This window comes from Limulus polyphemus, unplaced genomic scaffold (assembly GCF_000517525.1).
Source record: "Limulus polyphemus unplaced genomic scaffold, Limulus_polyphemus-2.1.2 Scaffold1266, whole genome shotgun sequence".
Lineage (NCBI taxonomy): Eukaryota > Metazoa > Arthropoda > Merostomata > Xiphosura > Limulidae > Limulus > Limulus polyphemus.
The window spans coordinates 194,920-204,365 of NW_013666876.1; positions in this window are offsets into that span (position 1 = coordinate 194,920).

A 9,446-nucleotide genomic window follows, 5' to 3' on the forward strand; every position below is an offset into this window, starting at 1 on the left:
GTAAAAAAGAGATTAACAGCATTATATCCAGTGTAATTGATTTAATAAAAATGGGTGTTAAATAAGAGTGATGTGAATATTTGTGTACACCTATGTGGCTAGCCACTATGACTTTGAAGGATATAGCACCCCTTCACCTGGTGTAAATTGTTTTAAAGTATTGAATCTATTTAACTGTTTCGGCAGACCCTGACAACAAAATGAACCCAGAAAGCCTTTTCTTTTTATTTCCATTCAGCCTTTTAGCCATGTGTAAAAATCAGACCAATTGAAACACATCCATGTTTTAACAGTTATAATCGTAACACTGAAAGACACTTTAGTTCCTACAACATGAAGACAAATCTTGCAATATTTAAAGTTTTTATCAATACATTTAAGAAATGAAAAATATCTCAAGCGTGTCTTCTGTATGCCTGGGTTTAATTTTATCGTGTATTGTTTTTTAGTATGCCTGTGACATTCAACCTAGCCTCAGTATGAAATGTTTAATCCACCAAACATTTAGGATGAAAATGGAATTTGTGGACCTCTAGTGAAAATATGTGTTCTTTGCCTTTATTTTTAGCAAATTTGGATAACAAGTTTACTTAAAGTTATACATGAAATACAGTCCTCGAGTTTAATGTGGAACTTAGTAAACCACATCTTGTTCATATAAATTTATTCAACTGTTTGTGTAAAAATAGCTACTAATTTTTGTATAAACAACTGCTAACTCAGGAAATTTTCATTATAATTTGCCTAATGTTGTAACTTTATAAATCAAAATAAAAAACTTATATTTCCAGGAAACTGTAAACAAAATGTGGAGTGTCTTGTTTTCGTGAGGTTTTAAGCAGAGCTGATAATGTAGTTCTAGAAGTTTTTATAAATAAAAACCACCTGGGAACAACTATTGGAAGATGTATTGTCTCTCTTTTTTTTTTTTCATATTACAGATTATTTATACAAAGTTAAATATGTATAGAACAATTGGGTGTGTAAATTGATGTGTTCTTAATATTTTCCCTAGTATGATGGATAGTCTACAAAGTGGTAATGGGATAAAACTTATTTCAGCATGGCATCACAAACTTGTAATATAGAATTTAGTGTAACATAGACATATTAATTAAATGGTACTGAAATTGTTAGATATATACAAACTTATTTCAGCATGGCATCACAAACTTGTAATATAGAATTTAGTGTAACATAGACATATTAATTAAATGGTACTGAAATTGTTAGATATATACAAACTTATTTCAGCATGGCATCACAAACTTGTAATATAGAATTTAGTGTAACATAGACATATTAATTAAATGGTACTGAAATTGTTAGATATACACAAGTGTTTCAAGTTAAGTATAACGTGAATGTTAAATTTAGTTATTTTTAGAAATGATACTTTATCACAAGTTTGTTTACATGACTATTTAAGAATTATGTGTTGTGTAGTTCAGTTGTTGTATTATTGCATCATACCACTAGAAACTTCTAAGTTTTTCTCATTGTTAAAATTGAGTGTTATTGCATCATAATATTGTTTGTGAAACATTCTAAGCACATCTATGAGAGTTTGTTAAACAACAACAAGATCTAGCAAGAGAAGAGCATTAACAGAAAAGAGATGAAGAGAAAGGAGAAACTGGAAATAGAGAATAAAAGCACAAACTGAGATTGCCAAGCTCACCCAACAGAAAGATGGAGGATCCAAGAATGACAATGGGGTCAGGGCCAGCTGACCTAAGCTGTACAAATTTGAGGAACAGAAAGACAACATGGATGCTTTTCTGGAGAGGTATGAAAAATTTGCCCAAAGTCAGAACTGGGACAAAGGCAACTGGGCAGTTTGTATCAGCATCCTTCTCACAGAAAAAGGCCTACAAGTGTATGTGGGCATGACATAAAAAGAGGCCATGGACTATGACAAGTTAAAAGAGGCCTTGCTGAAATGCTATGAACTGTTCCTAAAAGAGAGAGCACCAAAAAATGTGAACAAGATGATCAATCTGGCAGAACAGTATATGGAAGCCCATGGAGGACGTATAACTGGTATAAAAAAAATATAAAATAATAATCATATTACACCAAATAAAACTAAAAGTAAAGATAATATAATGCAGTAAATAAAACAGTATTACCCAAGTATAATACAAAATAAAATAAAACTAACTTTAAAATAATTATAAAGAACATGGTTTACAACAAATTAAAGATATTTACATATTTAGAGGCTCATCTTGCAGTAGGTATAGGCTTTTGAAGTGCTTCTTGTGGATAGTTTGATTGTTTAGTAGGCTATCTACCCAAATTTAGACCCTAGTTCAGCAATACCCATTTTGATCATGGTAGATACATAGTGCACAAACTGTTGCCATCACATTTGTTGTCAGTGATTTTTGGTATTTACAACATATCCATGATGTGTTAGACAGAAGATATCAAAGTTCACTAATGGGTTACGGTAATTTTCCTATTAATGCAGTAAATTATCCAGCATCTCGTAATACTTGTGACTCCATCAACATATCAGGAATGAAAACACCAAGTAAACTCAACCTCTGATAGATCAGAAATTCAGCAAGCAATGTAAGGTTAAATATTTTGACCAATCAAGCCATGACATTAGCTTTTCTCAGATAAAGTCATCTGTACAGGCTGCATCTTGCAGTATTAATGGTGAATGTACTTACCCCTTTTACTGCAGAAATGCTCTTGTCCACAATCACTATTGGATATATGATCCAGAGAGCTTCTATGGAATGGTGCACATACATCTATGTTACCCAGACCCCAAACTAAATGGACCTTTGGTAACAGGCATAAGTCAGTGAGTGCAACCAACTCACATACAAGTTCTCCCACCATTGTTTGGTTATCTGAAATGCAGAGTTCCAGCTTTAATGTGGGAAAGGCCGTAAAAATGTAAGCCAAGCACTTTACAAGCACAGACCTTAGATTCTAACCTAGAAAGTTTTGTAATCTGTTTGTCAATAGCTCCAACTTAATTTTGGACACAAGTTAAATACATAAGTAAAGGCTTGTTGATTTTACAAGAAATTCAATTACATACATGCAACCAACACCAAAATTATGACCTAACATTACAATTAAACATAGTTAGCTCAATATTTGTGTAAAAGCCACTTTGTTCTGAAATAATATTGAAATAAAATTATCAGAAATAGCCAAAAAAGTGTTTAATTGTGAAAATCAAATATGTTTCTAAGTGAAAAATATGTGATAATAATAGGCTTACTATGTTTTCTTTTACTTTGAACAAACCAGTGATCATGATTTCACTTTATAGAAAGTCACAAAACCTATGAATATATATATATAATTATAAAATATTCCTCCATCGACACCAGTAAAAACAATGGTTCCACCATGTTTCTCCTTAGTGTGATATAGATTATCTAACAACTCTAGCTTTCTCTCAGTGAAAAGTTATACACTAATAGATATTTCAGTTTCGAACTTAACCAAATATATTACTTATCAGCATTAAAAAACGGAACACTCGATGATTCCCTCTATGCAGTCTAAATGAATCATCACTTTATCCATTCACATTTTGTGTTTTAAAATACAAAATACATGCATATACACAAAGTCCCATATATTAGGTGCACATGGAATGTCAGTAGAATTATTTTCGTCGTAATAATATAGTAATCATCCAGAATTGCTGTGTTCTCCAGAGTCTCAGTTACGGAAAACCCAGTGCATCAGATAAACTTGAAAAATAACACATGCATATTTTGCTCAATTTACACAGACCATGTAAATTTCTACATGTATGTTATAGCACAATTCCCTTACTGCACTTAAGGTGCAATCTTGCATTGCAACACAATACAAAGTTGCTTCAACTTATGTGCAAAGAAATTTCTTATAGCAAATGTAAACCAACATTTGCCATGAAACTTGAGTATTTAAAAAGCAACAGATTGAAAAGTTCTTTCAATGTATAGATTGTTCAGTTTCCAGTCATCATGAGCACTCAAAACCAACTGTCAGTTTCCTGATCTGTCATACTTGTGTTTCTAGAGAAGGTTGTGAAGTTGCTTTACAGAACCACTGTTACAACTCAGCTAGATATATTGAGCAATTATCAAAAGCCAGCAGATTAATGTCATTCATTAGTTCAGAAAATAAGAGTCACAATGCAGTTTCAGCTGTTGATCTTTCAATCAACCAGTTAGCTTAACTGTAGAATAAATGAATGGTTATCACTTGATTTCCTGTAGACATCTTACCAAGAACTACCATTTGCTAGCTTTGAAAGCAAGAAATACTACTTCTCTTCAGGAATTTGTGATAAAACAGGATCATACACAAAAGGTGCAATGAACTTTAATGTGTTTCGGGCCTTCTAAAAAAAAAAAGTCATTGCATCTCTTCAGTCACTGGTATTTCCTCATCCGAGTCCTTACAAACAGCAGGGTATGTGCTGCTAATTTCTTCCTCCTCATCAGTTGAGTTGAAATCATACAACACTGAACTTTCATCATTAACCAACCTGCTTTTCTACCTCAGATTCCTGGAGTAAGAAATTCTTGAAAGGCTCATGAGTGATATAATTTTGAACTTGTTGACATGTTCAGTAATTTATGCACATCAGTGACTACAATAACTCATAGTTCACTTCAGTGAGATGTAAACAAACACAATACGTACTAGCCACACCAAAACTAATTTGCTGACATGCTTTAGACATATACCATAGTCAAATCCATTCACAAGGCTTTGATTTTTGTTTAATTACTGTCTTTTCATAGTATCTCTATAGATACGTGACTGCTTTACTCATTTAATAATGTACAAGTTCATGTGCATCAAATATTGAAAATACAGTCATTATACCTATTCTTGAATACACTGTGGCACATCTGCACTGGATTGAAGGCTATACATCCACAAAAAACTGAACTTCTTATCCAAACATCTAGAAATTTAGAGAAAAATGAGCTGACTGTTGCACAGTATACCATATTGACATACAAAGGGCACTTATCGCAATCAGTTCAGATGAGGTTCACAAACTCAGCAAATATACACTTTTCAGTCTGCACACCCATTCAACCAAACCATCAGACAAAGATGATAAGCTGAAATGTGCATTTTCACCAAACCCAAGAAATGATTGTTAAAGATGATTTCTTGATCCATGTGGATGTCTTCAGATGCTTATTATCATATTATCCTTTATTCAGCCAACAAATTACACTAGTATAACAACAATAGATAAATTTTGGTCATGAAGTAAGCAATAATGATCAGCACATACCAATATCTTTTATTAGTTTTGGTTGGGCAGAGGATCAGTTACATCCGTAATGTTTCTCTTAAGGGTAAAAACCTATAGTCCTCTGCCAGGGTTTTTCCTTGATGCAACCTGTTTTTCTCTGGACAGCACATATGTACAATGTCTACACTATTGCTCAATATCTTTATATGAATGCAGCCAGAAAACTGCTTTTGCATGTTTGCAATAGTGCATGATACTACCTGGTGCTCTCCAGTTCTTGTATCATGCAAGGTTCAAAATACCTCTTGCCTTAGAGTTCTTGGGACCATTAACTACATTATAGGTTGGGTACCAAGCCTTGGTGGTTCATAGTGATGGTTAAACAGACTATTCTGCATTCATAACTGACTATAAGAATGTGATGTGCACCAACACTGGATTTGTCAGATTTTGATGATCATGCTTTACCTAGCTGCATGGCAAAGTTCTGTGATGTGTGGTGGCAAAGACCACAATGTCTATGGGTGCAAACTGGACCCTCACTGTGTTAATTGTAGTGGTTCCCACCCCTATTGCTATAGATCTTGCTCTAAGTGGTTGAAGGAGAAAAAGATAGTGTTTAAAAATTTTAACATTTCTTATCCAGAGGCTTCAAACTTGTTGCCCCAAGTCCATCATAGAAATATGCTGCTGCACTCCATTCCACTGCTAAAGTTGGTATAAAGACTGAGCTACATGTGCTTCCATCAGTCTTTTTTTGCATCATGTGAAGTATCTTTTGCCCTCTATGGATAAACGACTTGACAAGTCTGCATCTACTCCTACCTCTGTCTCCACCATTCCATCTAGTGACTGCCCAGGTCCACCATCTTTGGCCCTGAGATGAAGAATGGTTATTTGTTCATGCCCTCAGTTGCTGGAATCTAAGTCTAATGACAGAGATCTGCCCACTCGACCAAAAGCAGGATCCATGGTCAAAGTTTTTAGCTCATAATTTTCTTTTATCTGGAACTGATCCACCACTGTGTGGCCTTTGTGACGTTCAAGTCACAATAGCCCACGTTTTACTGTCATTACTTGTGTGTTAAAGTGCCCATATTTTTCATCTTTTGCTACCTTCACCTACAAGTAGCCCAGTGTGCTAAACCAACAGGTTTTCATCATATGCATACAGACATTAATCTTTATATGGCAATGGTTGACATAAGTTACATTTGCCTACATAATATTTTGGCATACATCCTTCTTCCCATACAATAAATACTAACAATGACGCTCTTGTATATATCTAGCAGCCACTGCAATAACTAAAAATTGTACTTTATGTCCATGTATTTTAACAGGCTCTTATCAAACCATGCTCAACTCTGTACATGTTAAATTAACCATCACACCTGTAACTACAATCTCAAGCTACTGTGTTTTTCTGTACAAACTTGTTAGAAAGTAACCTATTCAAACAGACAATACAGAATACTGTGCAAGCTCGTTTGGTGAATTTTAAAATTGTGTGTGGACCAATACTTGAAGTAGGTGACTTGTAGTCAGACATATCCATAGTTTCTTCTCTTTTCTTGATTTTAATCTCTTGTTATGTAGACCTCAAACTCAGCATCCAGACAACATAGAAGTTCAGCCAGATTTGGTAACAGAACATTTTATTTGTAAATAAAATTGTTGTATTTATAACTATACTAGTATTTGCTTGTTTTTCTAAGTGTCCATGTTCACTTTATTTTCAACAGATCTGAGCCTATACTTTGAAAAACTTTGTGGCTTTCTTATAAGACATCAGTATTTTTTCCACACTTAGATAAATCTTGTATACTAAAAGAGATTAAAGAAAAATTGAAGCCAACCTCTAAAACAGTAGTTCCTAGACTTTTGCTAATCATGGACCAGTAAAATTCCAAAAACATTTTCAGACATTCCAAATAAAATATCTGTTAATTACACAAGTAAAATATGATATTTACAAAAAACAATATATTTCAAAAACAAAAAAGGCAGACTTAGGCAACTCTTAGTCATCAAACATTAATTTATATGTACTGCTAAGATGTCTGGGAGTCACCACCATAAAAACAGATAATTTGAATACTCAGATTTTGACTTCAGTATGTACTGTATAACTTGATAATAAGTGCTTACCAAAAGACTCTCAGAACCAAATAGATGTAGACATGTATATTTCATAGCTGTGAGATAAAACAGAATATATCAGAAATCTGCAATGAAAGACATGCCTTGAATTCATATCTAGCAAGGCCTTGCTGACTGACTTCTCTTTCTCAATTCCTCTTTGCATGTTCTGCCGATAACCTTTCTCATAAGAAGCATCCTTTTTGAAACCTTCACTTAAATTATTGGCTTGCTTGCTTTCTACACCACACTTTTGATTCCAAAGCAACTGCCTTATGTATGAGGTAGCTTAAATTAATGCAATCTGGAGCAAGAATTAAGACTAATCAGGTGCCCCTTTCTTACAGTTAGGAGAATTTTAATTAATTTCTCTTAATTAGAATGTTTTTCCTGCAAAGCAAAAAATCTCCCTGTTATGGTACATCTTCAGGCCAAGACAAACAATGCTCACTTATAACATTTTCTATCTGTTCAACCACTGCCACTGTAGAGAGTGCAACAAATGGATAATATTGTTTTTATATGTATAAAGATTATAGTATCTCTAGTCAAGTGTTCTCTAATATTGCTCATGGATGTCTATCTCTTAATACTATGTAATTCACTTGGATACACCTAAATAAACATTCTACACATTAAAATTTATATATTGCTCCTGATAGCATCACTAAAAAGGTAAAGTGTAATATTTCTATTCTGCCATCATTGTTCCATAATTACAATTTTTCTATATAAACCTATTTATGATCAAATTTAAAACAAACTTTTAGAATTAAAAAATTCTCAACCATGAAAGATAAGCTATTAAACAATAAACTATTTTTATGCACATTTTTTTAATCAGCAACCTATTATTAGTAAATGACATTTTAGTATGCAGTACAGTGGTGCCCACAGATATATATATATATATACAGATAAGGAAAAATAATGATGGGTAAAAATATCCAGCAAAGTAACACAAAGGTATGTATTCTTTGAAATAACACAACTTAAAGAAATGATGTAGGAATATACTTTTTTGTTCCTTCTTTAAAAGATTAATCAACCACGTGTATTATTTCAATAGATATTTTAGGTAAATCTTATGAACTATTAATTCTTAAAATATTCAGTTAAGTAAACATTTTCTGGTCTGCAAGTTCCAGTATACATGTCCAGACTGGCTAAATGGATGTTTATGGTTAGAACTTAACATGTAAAATATTATGAATCTTTTTTTTTAATGCAACACTTACCAATTCAGAACCAAGCTACAAGTATTCACGTTTCTGTCTTACAGGTGTAATCAATTCTTCAACTTATAATGTTTAACCCCCAGGATGTTTATCACAGTAATAAAGTTATATTTTGTGTGAACAGGTGCAATTTTTAAGTTTTATTTTATGTACAGATGATTCACAAATGCAGCACTTTCCATATCCAGACTGTTGAGGTACATAAATAGTGTTGTAAGTGATCCTCTTCAAGCAGCTCAGATTGTTTCTTGTAACTATGGCTTAAGATTTCTCAAATTTTATTTAAAAAAAAATTCAACATCTATAGCTTAAAATTTTGCCTTCACACAGTATTGTTTATCACTAACAGATATCATATTATTTAAAAAAAACAATTACCTCATATGTTGCCATTATATACATATATACTGATAAGGTTATGTGTGTGTATATAAATATATATATTTATTAAGAACTACAATATTAAGCAAAATCTGCTGCTTTTTTTAATTATTAATTCTTTGAACTAATCTGTGGTCCACTTTCAAATATTTATAATTTAATCAGCAATTTTCTGTATTTACCAATAAAAAAGTTAATCTTTACAGAATTTTTCATATACTAACATTACTATATTTTAAAGATATAACTACTGACCAGATGGAAAGCAGCAACCTACCATCAACTAACAGAGAGACTGTCACTCTTACAAACATACACAGCTTGGTATGGGGGAATATTTAGTGGTATTGCATAGATACAAGTTGTCCTTGCTAGTTCCAAAATCCAGAGTTCTAGCACAGGTCCAACCCCCCCCACCCCCCCACTCTTATATACAACAC